We start from the raw sequence: 25975 nt of genomic DNA on the forward strand, positions 1-25975 counted from the left end.
TTTTATACAAATAAATATCTGAAAAGTGTGGCGTGCATTTGTATTCAGCCCCCTTTACTCTGATACCCCTAACTAAAATCTAGTTAATCCAATTGTCGTCAAAAATTCATCTAATCAGTAAATAGAGTCCACCTATGTGTAACTTAATCTCAGTATAAATACAGCTGTTCTGTGAAGCCCTCAGAGTTTTTTTTACAAACACCCTCATGAAGGCCAATGAAAACACCAGACAGGCCAGTGATTAAGTTGTGGAGATGTTTAAAGCAGGGTTAGGTTATAAAAAAAAATATCCCAAGCTTTGAACATCTCACAGAAGACTGTTCAATCCATCACTTGACAATGGAAAGAGTATGGCACAACTGCAAACCTACCAAGACATGGCCGTCTACCTAAACTGACAGGACCGGGCACGGAGAGCATTAATCAGAGAAGCAGCCAAGAGGTCCATGGTAACTCTGGAGGAGCTGCAGTGATCCACAGCTCAGGTGGAGAACTATTAGTTGTGCACTCCACAAATTTGGCCTTTATAGAAGAGTAGCAAGAAGAAAGCCATTGTTGAAAGGAAGCCATAAGAAGTCTAATTTTCAGTTTGTGAGAAGCTATGTGGGGGACACAGAAAACATGTGGAAGAAGGTGCCCTGGTCAGAGGAGACCAAAATTGAACTTTTTGGCCTAAAAGCAAAACGCTATGTATTGTGGAAAACTAACACTGCTCATCACCCTGAACACACCATCCCCACTGTGAAACATGGTGGTGGCAGCAGCATCATGTTGTGGGGATGCTTTTCTTCAGCAGGGACAGGGGAAGCTGGTCAGAGTTGATATAAAGATGGATTGAATCAAATACAGGTCAATCTTAGAAGAAACTCTGTTAGGGTCTGCAAAAGACTTGGGACTGGGGCGGAGGCTCACCTTCCAGCAAGACAACAACCCTAAACATACAGCCAAAGCTACAGTGGAATGGTTTAGATTTGCATCACACATGTCAGGTATCGCCACAAACGTTATAGAAAGAGCAATAATTCTAGCACTAGACCTCTAATTCTAAACTGGTATTCTGTAAAAACATCTAAGTGTGGCGATTTTCAAGTATCATAGGCTGTCACAATTCCACGAGTGTATGTAATTTTAAATTGTGACATGTTAGGTATCTATTCTCTCTGTGTAACATCGTCTTTTATATTTTTCAAAAAAATTGGGTTCTATATTGTGTGTTTTTTTGCGTTGAAATTCAATAAAGTGTATTTTGTTGGAAAAAACACTGTGCAAATACAGTGTGACATAAAAAATTGCAACGACCACCATTTTATTTTCTAGGGTCTCTGCTAAATAAATATAATGTTTGGGGGGTTATAAGTAAGTAAGGTTATCAGAAGAAGGCCTGGTCTTTAGTGGTACAAAATTATTGGTTTGGTTTGCTCCTTTTGCATAAAGATTTAACACATTTGCATACATTTGTATAGAAGGTGCATGGAGTCTGATTTCTCCGATGTTCTCTGTCCATGGATAATTCCTTAATAGGGGTTGTGTTGTAATATTAAAGCATTTGTTACCCCAACACCATATTCCATATGGGTGCCTGCTTTACCATGTACTTGTATGAGAAAGTCTCCTGTTCTCTTTGTATTGCTTCTTTTGTGTGAAATCCCTGGTGATCCTGCCAGTCCCTTTTGCTATCCTAATAAAAACTGACAACGCTAAGCAGGAGAGCACAGTGTGGTCAGTTCTCTAGCTATGCTGGGAACTCAGTGTGCTCTCCTTCAATGATCAGGCCTGTCCTGACAAGCCCACCTAGCATAGCCATTCACTGGGAAGCTAGGTGTGCTGCTGCTTCTCCTCCCCCCAGCTCTTATGCAGCCGAGAACAGAGGGAAAATGAGCACTTATAAAAAAGGGAATAAAAGTATTTATAAATGTTTTTTTATATCTATACATAAATGTTTTCCCTTTAATTTCTGTTTTAAACAGAATGTTTTTTTTACAAGGTGATCGTTTTCAATCACTTTAATTTAGACACTGGTAGGCTTTATGAAAGTCAATAAGAACTGCTGCATGTCCAAGTAATGTTGTCTAAATACACTGATAAAAAATTCTCATAATTTCTGTAAATTATTTTGTAATTTTTCATGGTTGATTGGAGTGTACTTTTACTTTGACATGTGCGGTTTGTTGCGTTCTGAATTAATATTCGGACAAATTTTTCATTATTCTGAGATTCGTATATGTCCGAATATCTGAGTTACAGTATAAACAAAGTTTACCGAATTTGAATCGAATTTTACATGTTAACATACAGTCTTTGAATTCAGAAATATGTTATTATAACCATTTTAAAATAGTGCTATTTTTGTTAAGCCAAAGGTGACTTGAAGCGGAAGTAAACCTATCAATTTACCAGTTTAAAAAAACAGAAAGGGCTCATTTACACTTCGGTTTCAATACACATTTGCAGTCCAGGGACCTCGCCTGTGGAATGCACTACCAACCACCATCCGACTGGAGTCGGACCACTTGGCCTTCAGGAGAAAGATTAAAACCCATCTCTTCTGAGGTCAAGGGGTTCCTTACCCATGAAATGGATACAGCGCCCAGAGGCGATTCAGTTTGCATGTGTTGCGCTTTACAAGTCTCTCACTCACTCATTAACGGCTAGTTTACACTTGCTTCAAAACAAGGTTTCAGACAGACTTTGTTAAAGCTCTCTGAATGCTAGTCAAAGCTCCTGTCTCTAAATAAAATGGTTAGCTTACAGTCCTGTTTACACCATGCTTTTGGTTTACTTTGCTTCAAAAATTATACCCCATGTAGCTTTAGTGGTGCTTCAAAGCGTCTTCAAAGTCTCCATAGAAGTCTATGAATAATCCTCACTTGAAGCCCCACAAAAAGGCTCATGGAAGCTCCACAAAATCCTCATCAGAGCCCCACCAAAGGCTCATTGAAGCTCCACCAAAGCCTCACCAAAGTCCCACCGAAGTCTCATCGAAGTACCAAGAAAAAGCAAGGTGTAAACAGGACTGTAAGCTAACCATTTTTCTTTAGGCTTTGACTGGCATTCAGAGAACTTTAACAAAGTATGTCCAAAGCCATGTTTTGAAGCAAGTGTAAACTAGCCCTTATATTTCCAGCACATGCCGGGAATGTAACTGTCCCATTGTTTGTGCTCTCAACCAAACTGTCAAACCATCCAATGGCTGTTGTCAAAACTCATGTGCAGCATCATTGTAGTTGAAGATCGAACAGATGCCAAGATAGCAGCTTCCTTGGCTGAAAAAGATAGGAGGGTTTACCTCCACTTTAAAGATTCACTGTAATCATTTATTGAAGATTTTTATTTTGTTTGTTCACTTTGCTGCCTTCGAGTCGGAAAAAATATAACATTTTCGATTTGACTGATTCTAAATCTAACGATTCGAGCATTTCGAATAAAAAAAAAAACGGTGGATTCTAAGAAAATTCAAAAAGGAGTCATAAAATGAATTCCGAAAAAATAAATCCGAATAGGAATCCCAAATACGAATTGAACGAATCAACCAAATTTAACAAAACGTAATAACTACCGTATATACTGGAGTATAAGCCGAGTTTTTCAGCACAGTTTTTTGTGCTGAAAATGCCGCCCTCGGCTTATACTCGAGTCACTTTTTTGCACCTGATTTGCCGGACTTTGGGGACCCAAAACTTGGCACACATATAGCCCCCCTCTTCCTCTACAAGTGTGCAAAGTTTGTTGTCCAGGGGACCTACGGCCGGGGAACACCGATTTTTCAAACTCCATAGACTCCCATATTATTCGGTCATTTCTCCAGTGACTTTGGGGACCCGGTACCGGCCGACAGGGCTGGACTGGGACAAAAATTCGGCCCTGGACTTCATCCAGACCGGCCCACTTTAATTCAATAAAATGCTGCCCCCACCCCCCTGAAAAATCACGCTCACCAAAAGGCCCCTAGATCCATTATTGTATATCATGAGAGGGTGAGAGAGAGGGGAATGAGAGAGAGCGAGGGAGGGTTGAGGGAAAGGGGGTGAGAGGGGGTGAGTGTAAGAAATGGAGAGTGAGTGTAAAAGAGAGGGGGTGAGTGTAGGACCCCTTTTTACACTGAGGCGTTTTTTAGGCGCTTTTGGGCGCCTGTAAAGCGACTGAAAAACGCTTCCGCTGCAGTCCCAGTGTGAAAGCCTGAGTGCTTTCACACTGGGGCGCTGCCAGGGCGTTAAAAAAAGTCCTCCAAGCAGCATCTCTGTTTTAAAAAACGGCCCACTGAGCCATCGGCCCACCGGGAAACTCCCTGTAGTCCCTATGGCCAGTCTATCCCTGCCGGCCGGTCGTAGGTCACCTGGAACTTGGTACACATGTAGCCCCATTTCTCCTCTACAAGTGTGCAAAGTTTGTTGTCTAGGGGACCTACGATTTTTTAAAGCCGGGCACCCCTTCCATAGACTCCCATGTTAAACGTAAGTCTAGTGAGATATGGACACAGTGAGGCATGCACATGGACACATTGAGGCAAAGTGAGGCATGCAAATGGACACCCTAGGCTTATACTCGAGTTAATATGTTTTCCCAGTTTTTGTGGAAAAATTAGGTGCCTCGGCTTATATTCTGGTCGGCTTATACTCGAGTATATACGGTAGATTATGACTTTAAAAGGAAAGAGACACATTTTTTCATCATGTACATGTCTACTTTTGCTCAGTGATGGAGCTTTACAATAGCCACACAAAGTGCAGAAAGAATTGAAGGTCTAAAGGACACTGTGATATAAATCCCTGTATATCGTATTACAAAGTCTCCATGTGATCCAAAGGACAATTAGCTTACTGGGTAAAAACTGCCAAACGCCCTTTCCCCACCTAGCTTGTATGTGATCTCTGGATATCCTATGGATTTACCGGTGAATGGTAAGAATTCCAGTATAGTAAACATACACATATTTCTCCTGGTTCATTAACACAGCTCACTCACACCAGGCAGTCAATAACACAGACACTGATTCCCATAAAGTCTGAGTTATTTCCCTTCCCATTGTCTTTCCTGCCATATGAAAGCAGTTATTCTAATTATAACAGTGAAGAAATGAATGTTACAAAAGCACAAGCGATTTGGAAAAATAACCTGAGGCGGTATCCATTTTCCCTGCTCGAGTCCTAATCTGCCCTTTAGGTTTCTCGGTACTAAGCACCTATACCGATTCCACGCACGGCTTTTGATGTGCAAAGTATCAAAGCGTTTCTTTAACAAAACATGAAAAGCCACGTTGTTTTCAGCTCTATGTGAATCATCCTCAAACTGTAGACTTATTTAAAGAGTACAAAGTCACCAGCGTGCCAAAAAAATACACGGACCATGTCACATAGGTCAAATTGAAATGCCAATTTTTAGGGGTCTCACAGGCTCCCCTTCCTCAAAGTGACTCAGTTATGCACTGCATCACCCATTGCATTTACCAGGATTTATTCTGCAGGAAAGTGGGGAACGCAGGAACGTGGGGAATGCAGTTTCGGTACCTCCAGCACTGAATGTATTTAATGGCATGGGGTGTGGAGTGTGCTGGAGGGTCTATTAATGCTGGGGGACCTATTGTTGCTAGTGGAGATCTATATTTGTGTGGGGGGTCTATCGTTGCTTGGTAAGTCTATTTTTGCTAGTGGGGGGGGGGGTGTTATGTTGCTGGGGGTCAATTGTTGCTGGGAGGGATCTCGATATTGTTGCAGGATGCTGGAGGGTCTATTGATGCTGGCTGCTGAGAGATCTGGCATTGCTGCTGGGGGTCTATTTTTGCTGGGGGGAGTCTATTGTTGTGTTGATGGGTCTATTATTGCTGTGGTGGGGTCTATTGTTGCTGGTGGTCATCTTTTGTTGTTGGGGAGTCAGTTCTTGCTGGGATGGATCTACTGTTGAGGGAGAGGTATGTTATTGCGGGATGCTGGATGGTCTGTTGATGCTGGCTGCTGGGTTGTTGCTGCTGGGGGTCTATTCTTTCTAGAATGGTATTTTGAGGAATGCATTGTTGCTGAGGGGTCTATTGTGTGTGTGTGTGTGTGTATAGTAGGTCTATTGTATTGTTACTGGGGTAGGGTCTATGGTTGCTGGTGGTGGGTTGGGGTATATTACTCACTGCAGGGGATCTATGTTACTGTCTTTGTTATCATTAACAAATACCATACAAATTTCTTAGTAGCACAAAATGATACTTGGTTCTGTATTCCCTAAAATAAGCCATACTGGGAGGTGGGTAGGAGGTGGAACCAAGGGACGGTGTTCATAGGTGGGTGGGGGGGGGGGGACCAAGGGACTGTGCTCAAAGGTAGGTAGGGGGTGGAACCAAGGGACGACGCTCAGAGGTGGATTGGGGGTGGAACCAAGGGACTTTGCTCAGGGGTAGGTAGTAAGTGGAACCAAGGGACTGTGCTCAAAGGTGGGTAGGGGGTGGAACCAAGGGACGATGCTCAGAGGTGGATTGAGGGTGGAACCAAGGGACTGTGCTCAGGGGTAGGTAGTAAGTGGAACCAAGGGATGGTGCTCAGAGGTGGGTAGGGGATGGAGACAAAAGGTGGCTCAGAAGTTCCTACACCTATTCTCAGAGAAACAGAGAAACTACAAGTTATATCTGGTCCGATCACCCTAAATATTGTGAAGCTTTAGGCGGAATTCTTTTACAAGCTGTAAACAGACATCATTTTCAAACGACACGGCTATAACTTTTTATTTATTTTTTATTTTTTTGCATTTGAATTTTTTCACACATTTTAGGCCTAAAGACTATGTAAAACCCCTGATTACTGATCTCCCTCCCTTCTACTTGGCGGCCCCCACCATGGCTGACCCAGGGCCGTTGAGGGGCATGCAGAACCTAGGAAACATGGCAGGCAGGGGCACATGCAGGGAGCGGGAAACCAAGACAACTGGGTTGTGTGGAAGCGATTGTCCGGCTGCACAGTCAGATTGCTTCCATCTGACATCCAACAATTGGCTTGTCAGATTTACACACACTCCTGGCGGCTACAGCTGTGTGTGTAAACCAACCCCTATCCCCACCATCAGTAGCAGTAAATGGCTTAATGAGGAAGTCCGCTTCTGTTGAGAAAAAACAAATCCCCTTTGGGTGATCTATGTACATTGCAGGGATTTTTACAAACTTTGTAGCAGATTCCGACCTGTTGTTGCTGTGAAGAAATAGCTGTTTGTTTTACTATGTCCAATGGAGAATCATTTTGAAGCCTCGTTTACATGACCGGTTTTCCCGGCAGGAAAACTGCCAGGAGAGCATCTGGCCAGGGAATCCCGGCCGTGTGTATGCTCCCTAACAGTTTTCCCGACAGGAAAACTGCCCGGAAAAAATAGAGAACCTGCTCTCTATTTTCGCGTCAGGATTCCTGGCAGAGTGTTTCCTGCAAAGAAAACCGGTCGTCTGTATGCTTACCTGTCCGAGGTAAACCCGTGCATGCTCGACAAGACTTGCGCAGTAGCATACAAGGTTAGTGTGGGGTGTAGCAGGATGGTGGCAACGGCATCGAATGTGACGAGCGCCGGCTCGTCATAGTCGATGACGTCACCTCGTTCTTGCCATAACGGGGGTTCATTTGAATGGCCGGCTGTATGCACGGCTTTGCAAGGCAAGCTTACCAGGAATCCCGTCAGGAAAACCAACGTTGATTTCCTACAGTAAAGGCTATTTACTTTGCAAGGGAATTTTCCTAAGAGTTTAGTGAATAAGGTGAAGCTTTGCTCACTTCCCTCGTCCAATCATGCGCAATCGAAATTTCATTTATTTATTTTTTCCCTGTATGTGATCGGTTATTCTTTGCAAAGTGAAATTTCACCGCTTTCACTAAGCTCTGGGGCAAAGAGTAACTTACCTTACAAATTAAACTGCCTATTTACCTTTAGTAAATCAATCCCCTACTACCTTTAGTACAGTTATAGGGCCAGATTCACATAGCTCAGCGGATCTATAGATCCGCTCGATCTACGTGAATTAAGATCCGCTCCCGCAAGTTTAGGAGGCAAGTGGCTAATTCACAAACAACTTACCTCCAAACTTGCGACGGCGGATCCTAAATCCCCCGGCGGAATTCAAATTCCGCGGCTAGGGGAGTGTACTATTTAAATCAGGCGCGTTCCCGCGCCGATTTAAATGCGCAGGCGCCGTCCGCGAAATTTCCCGGCGTGCATTGCTCCCACTGACGTCGCTAGGACGTCAGTGGTTTCGACGCTAAAATGTGCCCGCTGTACCATGTACTTGTATGAAAGGGTATCTTATTCTCTTTGCTCTTTGCATTGCTTCCTTAGTGTGAAATACCTGGTGTTCCTAACTTTATGTTAAAAACTGACCACACAATAAAGCATGAGAGCTAAGTGAGGTCATTTTTTTGGCTGTGCTGTAAACACAGCCTCTCTCCTCCACTGAATAGACCTGGCATGCCCCTCCCCCAAACAGCAATTCATTGGGAAGATCAGTGTCCCCCAGCTCTCTGAGCTCATTGTGCAGCTGAGAACAGAGGATATATGATTACTAAAAGTGTGAAAAAGGGTATTTATAATGTGTTTATATATGTACAGTAAACACTAATGTTTTGCCTTTCATTTCTGTTTTAAACTGAGTGGTTTGTTTTACAAAGTGAGGGTTCACGTATATGTAATCAATTGTGATATTGCACTTACTGCCTTTAGTACAGTTGAAATGTTTTCTTGATTTTTTTTGTATTGTATTGTATTTTTTTGTATTTTTGCCCATAAGAGACTGTGCTATTTTTGTAAAAATAAAAGTGAGGCAACAAGTGCACAATCAAGACAGAAATATCTAAATTCAAAACAGGTTAATCATCCAGGATATGGCAAAATCCCATTGGAAGCTTCCAGCTCATTTGTTTCCAGTGGGTATCGGTGTCCCTGGGAAATCCTGTAGAGTGATTGTAGAAAGTCATTGTCCTAGCTGGAATTAACAAATCACCACATCCCTTATGAAAAAACTCAAGTAAAATACCACATTGCAAAGGGAGATAAGCAACTCAAGTAACTGCCCTTTTATCTAATTTTATTTCTTACATTTTTATTTCTAATGGCATCTTGAGACTTAGTGCTGTCACCATAGCACATTAATGAGGTGGGTATTTTATGCATTTTGATGTTGTTTAACCACTTCCATACAGGGCTTTTATACACACCTCCATACCAGGCCTATTCTGGCACTTCTCTCCTACATGTACAAATCATATTTTTTTTGCTAGAAAATTACGCAGAACCCCCAAACATTATATATGTTTTTTTAGCAGACACCCTAGGGAATAAAACGACGGTCATTGAAACGTTTTATCTTGCACGGTATTTGCGCAATAATTTTTCAAACGCATTTTTTTGGGAAAAAAATTGTTTCATGAATTAAAAAAATAACAAAACAGTAAAGTTAGCCCAATTTTTAAGTAAAATATGATAGATGATGTTACACCGAGTAAATAGATACCTAACATGTCACGCTTTAAAATTGGCGCCAAACTTCGGTACTTAAAAATCTCCATAGGCAACGCTTTGAAATTTTTTACAGGTTACCAGTTTAGATTTACAGAGGAGATCTAGTGCTAGAATTGTTGCTGGCACTCTAACGCACGCGGCGATATCTCACATATGTGGTTTAAACAGCGTTTACATATGTCGGCAGGACTTGCGTGTGCGTTCGCTTCTGCGCGCGAGCTACTGGGGACAGGGGCGTTAAAAAAAAATGTTTTATTTCTTTCTTTTTTTTTACATATTTATTTATTTTTTTACACTTTTTTTTTATTTTATTTTTTTTATTATCACTTTTATTCCTATTACAAGGAATGTAAACATCCCTTGTAATAGGAATGTGTGTGACAGGTACTCTTTATGGAGAGATGCGGGGTCAATAAGACCCCACATCTCTCCTCCAGGCTGGAAAGCATGAAATCGGTGAAAAAAAATTCACCGATCTCATGATTACTGTTGCTTAGCAGCCGCAATTGCAGCTTTGTTTACTTACGGGGACCCGGGCGTGACGTCATCACATCGCGCCCGGGTCTTCCGACAGTCATAGAGATGACTGGTGACCATCTGGTCACCAGTCATCTCTATGCTTCCTGCCAGCGTCGGAAAATTCGTTCTCCGGGCTCTCGATGGCACAGGAGAGCCCGGAGAAGCAGCGGATGGCGGCGGGAGGGGGGGGTGTCCCCTCCCGCCGCCTGTAAGAACGATCTAGCGGCGGAACCGCCGCTATGATCATTCTTACGTTGTGCAGAATCGCCGGCAGAAGAGAAGGATATCTGAATGATGCCATCATTCAGATATCCACCCGCAAATCCCAGGACGTCATATGACGTCCACCCGGATCGGGAGAGGTCCTTTGTGGACGTCATATGACAATGGGCTGGTATTGAAGTGGTTAACCACTTGCTTACTGGGCACTTAAACCCCCGTCCAGCCCAGACCAATTTTCAGCTTTCAGCACTGATGCAGTTTGAATGACAATTGCGCGGTCATACAACACTGTACCCAAATTACATTTTTATCATTTTTTTCCCCACAAATAGAGCTTTCTTTTGGTTGTATTTGATCGTGGTTTTTATTTTTTGTTAATTTTTTTTAAAAAGACAGAATTGGATAAAAATATATATATTTTTTTATATTTTGTTATAAAATTTTGCAAACAGGTAATTTTTTCTTCTTCATTGATGTACGCTGATGAACTGATGGGCACCGATAAGGCGGCACTGGTGGGCACTGATAGGCGGGACTGGTGGGCACTGATGGGCACTGATAGTTAGCACTGGTGGGCACTGAGAGGTGACACTGAGAGATGGCACTGAAGTGCATTGATAGGTGGCACTTGTGGGCACTGATATGTGGCACTGATGGGTGGCAATGATGGACACTGGTAGGTTACACTAATAGGCAGAATTGCTAGGTGGCACTGATTGGCACTACTTGTGGGCATTGATAGGTAGCACTTGTGGGCATTGATAGGTGGCACTCGTGGGCATTAATAGGTGGCACTGGTCAGCACTGTGGGCACTAGCAGGTGGCACTGGCAAGTGGTAATGGTGGGCACAGATGAGGCAGATGTGCCTCTTCCTCTACGGGACCGATGTCCCTTGCACATAAGCCTGTGATCAGCTTTTTTTTCTCCTCACGCAGTCAGCACGAGGAGAAAAAAAACGATTACCAAGCTTTTGTTTACATCACGTGATCAACCGTCATTGGCTGACAGCTGATCATGTGGTAAGGGCCCGGGATCTGTGATCCCCCGAGTCTCAATGACTCAGTGATCACATCGCTCACCCCTGCAGGGCATGCGCAGGGAGCGTGCAAAGGGGGGGACATCTATTGACGGCCTCCCGGCAAAGCAGATCCGCGCTGTTGCCGTCATTTGGCTATAGCGCGGATCTCAAGTGGTTAAGACTAATTGTGGTCTGATTGGGCTGAGGTGTGTGCGATTGGGATTGTGTTCTCTACTTAGTGTAATGCAAGGCCACATAGACATTGCCTTGAAGACTGAATTCTCCTGTCAAGTTTCTCACAAGCCCTACCTAAGTTTTAGTGCTTTTACAGCCTTATTAGCAGTTGATACCTCACCAGTTTTCATGTTTCATGTCCATTGTTTGTTTAAGGGGGTTATCCAGCACTGGAGGTAAAAATGAAGCAGTGGCATTGTCTATTGGACAAGACCAACTTTGTTTGTGATGCTATACTTTAGGGTTGTCCAACTGGTGGCCCACAGTTAATGGAACCTGATCCTCCTTCCCTCTCAGACATCAAATCCCGGCTGTCAAAATGACATCAATTGAAATCTGTCAAAGCTCAAACTTAGATAAAATGTTGTTATTGTTTTGTATAGAGTAGGGAAGGTTCAGAACCTCTATTATTGCCACCTGTGTCTCTATTTTGGAGATTTCCCTTGACTTCCTATGAGAATACAATTTTATGGGAAATCTTTACAATGAAGACAAAACAACATTTTAGGGTTTTGTTGCTGTCATGGATCTTGAGATATTAAAGTGTTTCTACTTGACATCTGTTACACAGGAGAGGGACATTCAATGCAAGGACACCGGCTTTTGAAATGCTAAGTGGAACCAGCTTGTGAAATACCTTTTATTGTGTTCTGCAGGTTAAGAGCGGGTGTCGGAGACAGTCCGTCTGACTAGAATTGGGGATTGAAGGTTAATTGAATCTATTATGTATGTTTGAAGATGTATGTGTTTACGCTAAGGGACTTTGTATTGTTCTAAAGGTCAGAAGCCTGTCAGCTGTATTGAATTAGCATTCATTGTCTAAAAGGAATGTAACCTCTCAGAGGTAGTAATTAAGTAGACCGGGTTATTGTGTACATTGATTACCCCCTGGGGCTTCTGTCTCAATACACAAGTCTTTCTATCCAAGCTATTGGACCAATCCCTGTTGACTATTTCAAGTCCTCATTTGCATGGTCAAGGAGGACCTGAGTGAAGACTGCATATACTTTACAATTGACCAATAGGAAAGCGGTTGTTGGGAGTGGGATGTTCCAAAATTCTGTATAAAAGTGTGCTGTGTACTTGAAAATAGAGAGTCCTGTTTGAACTTACATACAGCCTGCCTGGTGTTTGTTCTTAATGGGTCCGAATGGCACATAGCTGTAATTCGGATCCCGGAACCTTGGATGACTGGACCATCAGACGTTGCAATCTGCAAGCTGATCCAATAGAAGCAGAGGAGTGTCGGGAGAGCAAAACCGGGCGAGCAAAGGATCTCGTCACAGTTGCTGTCCATACCTTCCTGTCCTTGTGGCAACCGCCAACGCCTATTTCTTGTACAAGCATCATAGGATTAGGATTCCCTATTGGATTTACAGAGAAGGATACAATCTAAGTAAAGGGAGGGAATGAATACAAACCTTCAGTCCTACCATGACTGACAGTGGTATTCACACCTCCCAACCATCCTGGGACTGTCCCGGGATTTCAGCAAAAATCCCAGAGCCCAGTATAAGTATGCATTGAGTAAGATTGTCACCTGCAGGCCTCCACACCACATGCTCTGAGGGAGCAGTGCAGAGGTTATCAAGGGAACATGGGAGAGATACTGTAAACTCTGCAGAGCAGCAGCAAGGGCAGGAAAGCCTTGGATTTCAAGACTTATAAAAACATAGGCCCAGATTCACAAAGCACCTACGCCGACGTCTAACAAGTTACGCCGATGTAAGTGCAAATGTACGCCGTTGTATCTGTGCGCCAGACCCACAAACTAACATGCGCCTAAAAACAGGCTACACCCCGCCGACGTATCTTGCTTACGCCGGCGTAGGGTGGGCGTACATTTAGGCAGGGAGCATGGTGCCGCTCCCATTGATTAGCCATTCAAACATGCAAATGAGGGAAATACGGCGATTCACGAACCTGCGACGCAGGCTACGCAAGGTGCACGTAAGTTGTACGTCCGGCGTAAAGTTATTCCCCATAAAGGAGGTGCAACCCAGCAGCAGACATGCAAAGGTCTGCACCAGGGAACACAAGCCGGCGTATTTTACGTTGGACGTGTGCCTGGCTGGGCGTAGGTTATGTTCACGCCGTACGCAGTGATCCGGCGTAGTTTAGGCAGTTGTTCCGACGTGGTTGTGAGCAGGCGCAGGGGGGGTGCAGGGGGGTGCGTCCACGTCACGGCGCATGCACAGTTTGTGATATGTATCTATCTGGCCTGTGCCCTCGAAACCTACACCACGCTGACGCAGCGTTGGGAGCAATAGCTTGCTGAATGCAATGCTTGCCTCTCTGCGCTACGTTGGCGCGGCGTACGGCATTTGCGCTACAGCGGCGTAATGTGCGCCCACACTCTGTGAATCTGGGCCTCATTGTATGATTTGAAGAGTAGGAACCCCCCACAATTTACACCGAAGCCTGGTATACATTGTAAGTACCCAGAACTGACACATAGGGCCAGATTCACGTACTTGCGCTGCGGCGTAACGTATGTCATTTACATTACACTGCCGCAAGTTTTAAGCGTAAGTGCTTGATTCACAAAGCACTTGCCTGTAAACTTGCGGCAGCGTAACGTAAATCCGTCTGGCGCAAGCCCGCCTAATTCAAATGGGGCGTGTACCATTTAAATTAGGCGCGTTCCCGCGCCGAACGTTCTACGCATGCTCCGTTAGGAAATTTCCCGCCGTGCTTTGCGCGAAATTACGGCGCCCCGACGTGTTTTTTGAACGGCGACGTGCGTTACGTCCTTTCGTATTCCCGGACGTCTTACACACAAAAAAAAAAAATTAAATTCGGAGCGGGAACGACGCCCATACTTTAACATGGGCTGTCTAATATTACACCACCTAAATAGCAAGTGCAACTTTACGACGGGAAAAACCGACTAGCGACAACGTAAGAGAATGCGACGAACGCGCGTACCTTCGTGGATCGCCGTAAACAGCTAACTTGCATACCCGACACGGAAAACGACGCAAACTCCACCCAGCGGTCCCCGAAGTATTGCATCCTAAGATCCGAAGGCGTACGAAGCCGTACGCCTGTCGGATCTTAGGTAAATGCCGTCGTATCTTTGTTTGTGAATTACAAATAAAGATACGACGCAGCAAATTTAAAGTATGCCGGAGTATCAGCAGATACTCTGGCGTACTTTTTCTGTGAATCTGGCCCTCTGTGTCTGCTGGTTGCACCTAGTATATTTTTGACAAATGTCCTGTAAACATCCGCCCCTGAAGAAGTGTTGTTCACAGAAACGCTTCGGGCACCAAGGATGTAGCTACTTGTCATAATAGGACTTTACTCAGATAGACCAATTTTATAATTTATACAATTCTATACAATTTTTATACCATGTTGCTATATGCTGTCCAGTCCATACATGTACAATTTTTTTACTACAACTATCATTGTCAAGTTAGCATGTTGACTACTATGTACATATGTTCATGTAGATTATGTCATGTGGGCATGCTCATGCTACCTTTCATTTTGTGATACATCAGTGCCATATACATGTATTAAACTTGATTATTTTTAAAGCGGTTGTAAACCCGCATATACAATTTTTTTTTTTTTTACACCTGCAAGGCAAAAGCCATAATGAGCTAGTATGCACCGCATATTAGCTCATTATGAAATACTTACCTCGGAACGAGGTGTAGGGAACTTACCTGGTCCACGCCGAGCCAGATGTCATCTTGACTCGGCGTGTCTTCCGGGTATCGCCGCTCCAGCGATGTGATTGGCTGGAGCGGCGATGACGTCATGCGCGCGGGAGATTTCATTCCAGCAAGGGCCGGTGGCGGCCGGCCCTTCAGCCGAGGATCCCCCTGCGCATTCGCCGCTGCAATCAGCGGTGCATTGCGAGGGGAATATCTCCTAAACCGTACAGGTTTAGGAAATATCATTTATACCTACAGGTAAGCCTTATTATAGGCTTACCTGTAGGCAAAAGTGAAAAAAGTGGGTTTCAACCACTTTAAGTGCCAGAGTTTCCTCTGCCAGAAGTAGGGCACCATAGGTGAGGGTCCATTGCCGGCTAAGCCTGAAATGCATGTGAAAGGACTCTGGGGAGTACTGGTTAGGCCAGGTTGGGTTGCCCTGCAGGTGATCAGTGCTGGGATCCAGGAAGCTGATAGTACAGAAATGGGTTAAAGAGCAACCATGCTCCTCCGCTACACAACAAATGTGTATATAACTATTTCTAGTATAAACCTATTGTAGGCATTTGTGGTTAATTTGGATGGATGATTTTGCTGTCTCCATTGGATATTAGTTGGTTTAACCCTCTAATACAGGGGTCCCCAAACTTTCTAAGCAGATGACCAATTTACTGTCCTTCAGGATTTACGGGGGAAAAACTGTGGCCAGTGGGAGTAGAAAATGCCCCATCGTTGGTTTTAGTGGGAGGAACAGTGCCCCATTAATAGTGTCAGTGGGAGGAACAGTGCTCAATAATTGGTGCAGGTGGAGGAATAGTGCCCCAAGGGCAAATAAAGGAAAGCAAAGGGCCACAGTTTGGCGACAGCTGCTCTAATATATGTCAATAACTCTTAGCAAATGGCATTAGAAGTGCTATCCCCCTAACAAGGCTGTAACTTTATTGCTAGCTGAAGGGTCATGCTTTGTTGGCTAGTCTCAGAAGACTTAAAGTGGATGTAAACCCAATTTTGTTTTATTTTTTGATGTCACAATGTAAAGTATAAGATTTCCTATCATCTGTGCCCAGTCTTGCCACACAGAGTTAATCCAGCTCTGAGCAAATCTCTTTTATTGTTCAGTGAAATAAAACAGACTTACAGAGAAAAACCTTAGTCCGTTTTGCCCCCTGCATTATTTTTTCTGAAGTCATGTGGTTACTTTTCTGGATTTTGACTGGATGTTAGTGATCATAGCAGAATGTAGTGTAAGGAATACACAGGAAAAAATGCAAGTTGAAGTTGTGATTGACGTTTTGACCAAAAACGAGCTCCCCCCCGTCGCGTAAGTCGCATCTGGATTTTTTAAATCCGGCTTACCTGTAGGCAAAAGTCAAAAATGTGGGTTTACAACCACTTTAAGTTCAACCCCAACCTGTCAACTGCTTCATTTTAAGTCCCAATGCCCTTTTTCTTATCACGTATCCGGGATGAAAGCACTTTTCCCATGTGCTTCATCTAAAGTCCCAAACCTTTCCATTATCCCACAATCGGATTGGAACAAAGCAAAACCCAGAAAGAGCTACAATGCACTTTAACCCTTTCACGCTGACGCAACGCATATATGCGTCCTCGGCTTTCGGGGGTTATACCGGGATGATGCCTGCAGCCGCAGGCATCATCCCGGTACTGTTGTTTAGAGCCGGCGATCGGCTATCCAAACATAACAACCGATGCGGCTAAAAGCCGCTCGGTTGTTATGCCGGAGGAGCGGGAGGGGACATCCTCCCCCTCCCGCCGCCTCTCGCCGCTCTGACCGGGCCTCCCGTCCCACCGGGAGACCCGATCCTCCATCCGCCGCGTTCTGTGTCCAGGCGGAGACGACTTTGATTCAGTCTCTGCATTGAAACCACGTAAGCGGCGTCATGACGTCACTTCCGGGTTTCTCGGCTGTCAATGGCGCCGGATTTAAAAAAGTACACAGTATTCAGAATCGCCGTTTTCGGCGATCTGAATACTTTAAAGTGCAAAGGAGGGCTCGGGGGTCTTTTAGACCCCCGATCCCTCCATAAAGAGTACCTGTCACCACTGTCACAAGGGATGTTTACATTCCTTGTGACAGCAATAAAAGTGATCAAAATGTAAAAAAAAAAAACACAATTTAATATTATAAAAAATAAATAAATAAATAAGAAAACAAAAAAACATTTTTTTTAAAGCGCCCCCCTCCCCGCGAGCTTGCGCAGCAAAGAAAACGCATACGGAAGTCGCGCCCGCATATGAAAACGGTGTTCAAATCACACATGTGAGGTATCGCCGCGATCGTCAGAGCGAGAGCAATAATTCTAGCACTAGACCTACTCTGTAACTCTAACCTGGTAACCGTAAAAAAAGTTTAAAGTGTCGTCTATGGAGATTTTTAGGTACCGTAGTTTGTCGCAATTCCACGAGTGCGTGCAATTATAAAGCGTGACATGCTTGGTATCTATTTACTCGGCGTAACATCATCTTTCACATTATGCAAAAAAATTTGGCTAATTTTACTTTTTCATTTTTTTAAAATTCATGAAAGTAAATTTTTCACAAAAAGTTGTGTTTAAAACACCGCCGCACAAATACCGTATGACATAAAATATTGCAAAAATCGCCATTTTATTCTCTAGATTCTCTGCTAAAAAAATATATATAATATTTGGGGGTTCTAAGTAATTTTCTAGCCAAAAATATGGATTTTAACTTGTAAACACCAAATGTCATACATAGGCTTAGGCATGAAAGGGATAAGGAAGACGGAAGATCACAGAGAATTTAAGAAATAAAATAGAAGAGTTCTTTGACTCTGCCACTGTTTCCCATGTAAGGTAACGTGACAGTGGAAGAAGGGTGTGGGTAGCCATTAAAATCTTCAGAGCAGACACAAAGGATGTGTGTGTTTAAACTGTGGTGTATCATATTCCCAAACCCTACATACCAGACACCCAACACTATAATTTACAGTAGTTCATTTCAACACCATCATCCATCATTTAAAAAGTTTGTTTTATTCAAATGAACTGCCATTCCCAACCCATTAAAACTTAATTAGCCATTCTGACACATAGAGAACACACAGCGCCTGTAATACAGTAGTAACTGAACCTAGGTACGTGCTCTTTATGGCTGGGATTATATATTTACTTTGCATTACCATGGGCTGAAAAAAAATCTCATTACTGCAGACTAGTAATTTTCCAGTCAAACAAGGTGACAAGTGTTTGTGTGTGTTTCTACTGTGTTTTCCTACATCCTTCATGCTTGGGTGTCCATGTTTTTGTTCCTTGCCTGTTAACATTGCTTTTCACACTGGCTAATACAGTGCCTTGAAAAAGTATTCACACCCCTTGAAATTTTCCACATTTTGTCACGTGACAACCAAAAACGTACATTTATTTTATTGGGATATTATGTGATAGACCAACACAAATAGGTAGATTCAGGTAGAGTTAGGCCGACTTATCAGTAGATAAGTTGACCTAACTCAGAATCTACGCCGACTTATGTTTAAGCGTATGCTCAAACAGAGATACGCTTGCGCCATCCTATCTTACATTGCAATTTTTCGGATGGCCGCTAGGTGGCGCTTCCATTGCGGTTGGCGTAGAATATGTAAATGAGTTGATACGCCGATTCACGAATGTACGCCCGGCCGCCGCAGTCGATTTACGCCGTTTCCGTAAGGCATTAGCAGCCCTAAAGTTATTCCACCTATGAGGTGGAATAACAATGTTAAAGTATAGCTGCCGTTCCCGCCGCGAGATTCAAATTTTTTACGTCGTTTGCGTAAGTCGTCCGTGAATCGGGATTTACGTCGTTTACGTCCACGTCTAAATCAATACGTACGTAGCCGCAATGCACACTGGGAAATGTAGACGCCTGGCGCATGCGCAGTTAAAAAAAACATAAAAAACGTGAGGTCAAGCCTCATTGCCATCAAACACGCCCCCCTCCAACACATTTAAATTCGGCGCCCTTACGCCCGCCCGCTTTAGGCTACGCCGCTGTATATTAGCAGGCAAGTACATTGAGAATCATGTACTTGCCTAGCTAACTTACGGCGGCGTAGCCTAAACAGGCTAAGCTACGCCGCCGCAAGTTTAGGCAGATCTACTTGAATCTACCTAAAAGTGCATAACTGTGAAGTGGAAGGAAAATGAGAAATGGTTATCATTTTTTTTTTTACAAATAAATATCTAAAAAGTGTGGCATGCATTTTTATTTGACCCCCTTTACTCTGATACCACCAACTAAAATTTTGTGGAACTAATTGCCTTCAGAAGTCATCTAATAAGTAAAAGGAGTCCATCTGTGTGTAATTTAAGCGTAATTTAATCTCAGTATAAATACAGCTGTTCTGTGAAGCTCTCAGAGGTTTGTTAGAGAACCGTATTGAACAAACAGAATCAAGAAGGCCAAGGAACACATCAGACAGGTCAGGGATACAGTTGTGGAGAAGTTTTAACCAGGGTTAGGGTATAAAAAAAATATCCCAAGCTTTGACCATCTCTCAGAGGACTGTTCAATAATTCATCCAAAGATGGAAAGAGTATGGTACACAGTGGCAGCTTGTGCTCAAAATTTTTTGGGGGGGCACAAACAAACTGAAAAAAAAAACCTTCAATTGCAGCCTCACTGTGCCATCAAACACAGCCGCTGTGTCCATCAACTGCTGCCGCTGTGCCATCAAACACAGCCACTGTGCCCATCAATTTCTGCCACTGTTCCCCATCAAACACCCCCACTGTGCCCCATCAAACACCCCCACTGTGCCCCATCAAACGCTCCCACTGTGCGCCATCAAACGCTCCCACTGTGCGCCATCAAACGCTCACACTGTGCCATTAAATGCTCCCACTGTGCCATCAAATGCTCCCACTGTGCCATCAAATGCTCCCACTGTGCCATCAAATGCTCCCAGTGTGCCCACCATCTGCCGGGCAATTACCCTGTCTCGGTGGGGCAGTGTCATGAGTCCTCCACGCTCCTCAATGTCTTCTCCCATCCTATCTTCCCATCCTCTGCTATGATTGGACAACTGATAGGTGTCCAATCACAGCTCCTGTCGTTTCAGCCAATCAGGTCACGGGTATCAGACCCTAGCACCTGATTGGTGGAGAGGCGGTTCAGTGTTAGGAAAGTGTATATTAATTTGCTTTTCTAACACAGCTGGGTGAACTGCGAGCATCAAGCATGGCGCTCGCTGTTTGCCTTTTTAGACACCTATTAGAGCCTATGGCTCTAATCAGGTGCTTCTAAAACACCCCCCGCCGCTGTAATTCTGTCGCCCGGCGTGGAAGAATCTGTCCACAGAACAACTATTAATCGTGCGCTCCACAAATCTGGCCTTTATGGAAGAATGACAAGAAGAAAACTATTGTTGAAAGAAAGCCATAAGAAGTCCTGTTCGCAGTTTGCGAGAAGCTATGTGAGGGACACAGAAAACATGTGGAAAAAATTGCACTGGTCAGATAAAACCAAAATTTAATTTTTTGGCCTAAAAGCAAGACGCTATGTGTGGCGGAAAACTAACACTGCACATCACCCTGAACACACTGGCCCGGATTCAGGTAGATTTGCCCCTTATTTACGGAGGCGCATGGCAGCGTTTTTGCCCTGCGCCCCCGCAAATTTACTGCGCTACCCGCGATTCACGGAGCAGTAGCTCCGTAAATTGCGTGTGCGCTGTGTAAACTTGCCCTGCGTAAGGGCGCCTAATGTAAATGATCCCGTAGGGGGCGGAAATCATTTAAATTAGGCGCGCTCCCGCGCCGAGCGTAGAGCGCATGCTCCGTCGGGAAACTTCCCCGACGTGCATTGCTGCAAATGACGTCGCAAGGACGTCATTTGTTTCAAAGTGAACGTGAATGGCGTCCAGCGCCATTCACGAATCACTTACGCAAACTACGTAGATTTCAAATATCGCGACGCGGGAACGACGGGTATCCTTTAGCATTGGCTGCGCGTGCTATTAGGATGTGCAACCTTACGCGAAACCCGACGTACGCAAACTACGTAAATTGCGTACGCAGGGCTCGCGCAACGTTGTGAATCGGTGTTAGTATGCAATTTGCATACTATACACTGAGCACAATGGGAGCGCCCCCTAGCGGTCATCGCTAGAATGCAGCCTAAGATATGCGTGGCATAAGAGCCTTATGCCACGCAGATTTTAGGCTGCAGTCGGCGTTACGATGTTCCTGAATCAGGAGCATTCGTAACGCCGGGGCAAGTAAGCAATTGCGCTGTGTAACCTATGGTTACACAGGCGCAATTGCTTCTTGAATCTGGGCCCCTATCCCCACCATGAAACATGGTGGTGGCAGCATCATGTTGTGGGCATGCTTTTCTTCAGCAGGGACAGGGAAGCTGGTCAGAAATCACAGCACATATCTGACCAAATGAAAAATCTGTAGATTTTGCATTTGACCAGATATAAACTGCAAGTTCCAACATGTTTAATAAACTGCCCACTGGATGGCGCTTTTCTCTTTCAATACAAACACAACGAAGCAGTGGGGGAAATTGCATGCGATTTGGACAGGAATCACACCACATTCCTGTTCAAACCACATGTATTTCTTTGCAGTGCGATTTATACCAATTGTTTTAGTATTGATGCAAATCGCACCGCAGAGTATCAGTACTCAATATCGGCGAGGACTTGATCGAAAGTATCGGTAGTCGTACTCACTGATAAAAAAAACAGTATTGGTGCAAGCCTACAAAGAGGGTACTTCTCTAACATTGTAAATACATCCTCCTACTTCCTGTTGACTCTACAGGACAGGAATTGAAGGAAAGTGAAAGGAAATCTCCTTAATGGGACACATCTGGTGTAAAAACCTTGACAGCTTTTTGAGCTCTCCCCTTCTCTATCCATAATGGAAAAACAAAGTTTTTGCTTTAGTTATACTATAATATATAGCTGCACACATGTTCTTCCATTATTCTTATACATCCCCTGGCCAGGTATACTGTTTATATGATGGAATGAAGGTTTGTATTATTTCACTCATCTTTCCCATCATGTAGGAAACTGTAGGAAATACCTCTTTAGCTCTACTCATGTTTTATTCTTCCATCTAAATTCATATCTATAGATTTCATGTTTTCATAGGATTTATCTTGTTTTAGATATCAAAGAGAAGCAGCATGATGTTTATTATCAGCCAGCTGGATACAATCGTTCTTTCCTCTATGAGAGCTCACTATGAAAGGCTGCATCCTCTCTTACCGCCACACCCGGCCTCACCAGACATTAGACCATTTGGCCCAAAGTCATGGAAAATGTGCAGTATCCTGACAATGGTGACTATGTCATGGCCACACAATTGTTTTTTTTTTTTTTTTTCTTAAGAGAAGTTATAGACTTTATTATTTCTTTGCAGGCTTATTGGATCTGCCTATCTTCAGAGATAAAAAAGATTTTCTGTAATATGGCACAAATCAAAACAACCTAAATAGTTATCAGAAGAGCTAGATGTTTATAGATAGCAACACATTTTTTAAATCAGGCCCTGCCCCCGAGGAGCTTACAGTTTAATACTCATACTACAGTCATACACCAATCAGCCTTAACATTTTGACCACCCACTGTAACCCTTTGTGGCATTGACTCTACTAGACCTCAAAAGGTAAGCTGTGGTACCTGGCACCAATCCATCAGTAGTAAATCCTTTATTAATTCTTTATTTATTTCAAGCATTGCTTTACAGGGTTATACATTGTGGTTCAACCACTTACATAAACTATATCATCAAATTATTAGAGAGATGGTAAGGAAAAGATAAGCACCCCACCATTCCCCCTCCCGCTTCCATCCCTTTTCGGCAATACTTCTTCTCTTTTCCTTCTTTTTCCTTTCTCTCTTTCTTTTTTTCTCTTGCATCCCTTCCCTCTCCCACCCCCACCCCTTTCCCAAAAAAAATAATAAATAAATTAAAAGACGGGGGAGAAAAAAAAAATAAAAAAAAAATTCTGCTGGCTATTCCCCGCTCCCCCTCCCCAACCCCTCCCTGTACCTCTCATATGGGGCCCACATCGATTGATATCTCTCATCTTGATCTTTCAGTGTCAAAATTAGGTTTTCCATTTGTTGGATTTCTGCCACTTTTGCGAGCCATTGTGCTCTTGATGGAGACATCTCCTGCTTCCACAAGACTGGGATACACGCTCTTGCAGCTGTGATAAGGTGTCTTAACAGCGAGTTTTGATATTTTTCCATTGTTATTGGAATATCTAATAATAAAACCGCCGATGGTCTATCCGCCAGATTAAATCCTGTAATTTTATCAATTATTTCTATTACCATTTGCCAGAATTCCTGTATTTTTCTACACTCCCACCAGATATGCACTAGTGTCCCTTCCGCTTCCTTACATCTCCAGCAGACTTCTGACGTCTCTGGGTATATTCGATGTAGCACCGCTGGTGTTCTGTACCATCTTGTTAATATTTTGTAGCCTCCCTCCTCGTATTTACTTGCTACTGATGCTTTATGCGTGAATCTCAAGATCTTATCTTTTTGTTCTTGTGTGAATGTTAATTTCAGGTCTCTCTCCCATTCTTGTATGAACTTAAATTCTTGTGGTATATCTAGATTTACTAACATTGCGTAAAAATGGGACAGAGAGTGTCTTATTGACTTCCCTTCTAGGCATGTCTGCTCGAATTTGGATGGGTTCCTGACTGTCGTGTAAGTCCCTGCCTTTGTTCGAAGAAATGCTTCTAATTGCATCACCCTCAGAAAATCTAGTTCCTGCATCCCTTCTCTTTCCATCTCTCCCCTCGTCATTAATCGGTTATCTTTTGAGAAGTGGGTCACCCTATATATACCCCTCTGTCGCAGGGCCTTAAACTTTGGGTCTGTCAGTCCCATTTGAAAAGCATTAGTTCCCAGGATCGGTGCGAGTGGGCTTGGATCCTCAGACAGTTTCGTTTTTGCAAAAATCTTTTTGATAATTCGTATAGTCGCTCCTATCGTGGGGTGTTTTTTTACTTCTGGTGTTATTTCCCTATCTGGGGTCCATGCCAGTCCTTCTAATGGTACTTCTACCGTAGCTTGTTCCATTTTTATCCACGGCTTTTCATTCCGCCCACACCAATCCACTACTTTGGCTATATGTGCTGCCTCCTGGTATTTTATCAGATCTGGAAATCCAATCCCCCCTTTCCCCTTGGGTAAAGATAGAATGGTCCTGCTTATCCTTGCTGGTTTCCCTGCCCATATAAATTTCAAGAATCTTGATCTTAATTCTCTTAAGTAGCTTTGAGGGATTTTAATTGGTAGGGCCTGTATTATATATAAAATTTTTGGGAGCACGTTCATTTTTAATATGTTTGTCCGCCCGAACCACGTAAAGGTCCCTTTGTCCCATTTGTCTAGGTCTGTTGTTATACGCCTTGCCAACGTTACATAGTTGAGCTCAAAAAGTCTGTTTAAACACCCCGTTATCCTTGTGCCCAAGTAATTTATATGAGAGTCTGTCCACCTGAAATCAAAATTCGTTTTTATCTGCTCCAGTTCTTCCGCTTTTACTTCTATTCCTAATGCTTCTGTTTTCCCGTAATTGACTTTAAAGTTGGACAGTTTTCCGTACTCTCGTATTTCCGTCATTAGACACGGCAAGGAGATAATTGGAGATGTTATAAAAAAAATTAAATCATCCGCGAATGCCGCTACTTTCTGTATCTCTCCTTTGGCTACTAGCCCTCTAATATTCTCGTTCGCTCGAATTTTCCGTAAAAAAGGCTCCATAGTCAACACGAAGATTATGGGCGATAGGGGGCAACCTTGTCTTGTCCCATTTCGAATATTGAATGGGTCGGATGTCTTACCTTCTATTTTAACTTTCGCACGTGGTTCTGAGTACAGGTTCGAAAACCAACTCAGCATTCCTTCTCTCAGTCCTATGTGCTGCAATCCTTTATGTTACTGCAAGTTGTGAGATGGGGCCTCCACAGATCAGACTTGTTTTTCCAGCACATCACACAGATGCTCAATTGGATTAAAGTCTGGAGAATTTAGGGGCCAAGCCAACAGTTTGAACTCATTGTTATGTTCCTCAGACCATTCTTAAATTCATCAGACCAGGCCACCTTCTTCCATTGCTTTGTGGTTCAGTTCTGATGCTCATATGCCCATTGTAGGCCCTATTAGTTCTGAACATGGGTCAGCATAAGTGCCCTGAATAGTCTGTGGCTACGTAGCCCCATACACAACAAACTATGATGCACTGTGTTCTGATACCTCTTTTTATTAGAACCAGCATTAAGATGATTATAAAGTCTTGTTTTTGTTTTTTTTTTAGGTAAAAATAACAAGCATGTTATACTAACCAGTGGATTTGAACAGAGCAGCCAAGATCCTCTACTTCTTGGGTCCCTCTTCGGTGCTCCTGGCCCCTCCCTTCTGTTGAGTGCCCCCCACAGCAAGCTGCTTGCTATGGGGGCACCGAGCCAAGCCACAGCTCTGTGTCAATTCAGACGTGGAGCTGCGGTCCGGCCCCACCCCCTTTCTCTCCTCATTGACTGACTGACTTTGATTGACAGCAGCAGGGGCCAATGGCGCTGCACTGCTGTCTCAGCAAATTAGGAGGGGAGTCCTGGGCAGCCGAGACATTCTTACAACATTGCTGGATCTAGATGGGGCTCACGTAAGTATTAGGGGGTTTAGGGGGGCTGTTGCACACAGAAGGCTTTTTATCTTAGTGCATAGAATGCATTAAGATAAAAAAAATTCTGCCCTTACCACGACTTTCTTTCCAGCAATCTGAGCTACAATAGCATTTATCTTGGATCAGACAACACAGGTCAGCCTTCGCTCCCCACGTA

The sequence above is a fragment of the Rana temporaria genome, chromosome 1 (assembly GCF_905171775.1).
Source record: "Rana temporaria chromosome 1, aRanTem1.1, whole genome shotgun sequence".
Classification (NCBI taxonomy): Eukaryota; Metazoa; Chordata; class Amphibia; order Anura; family Ranidae; genus Rana; species Rana temporaria.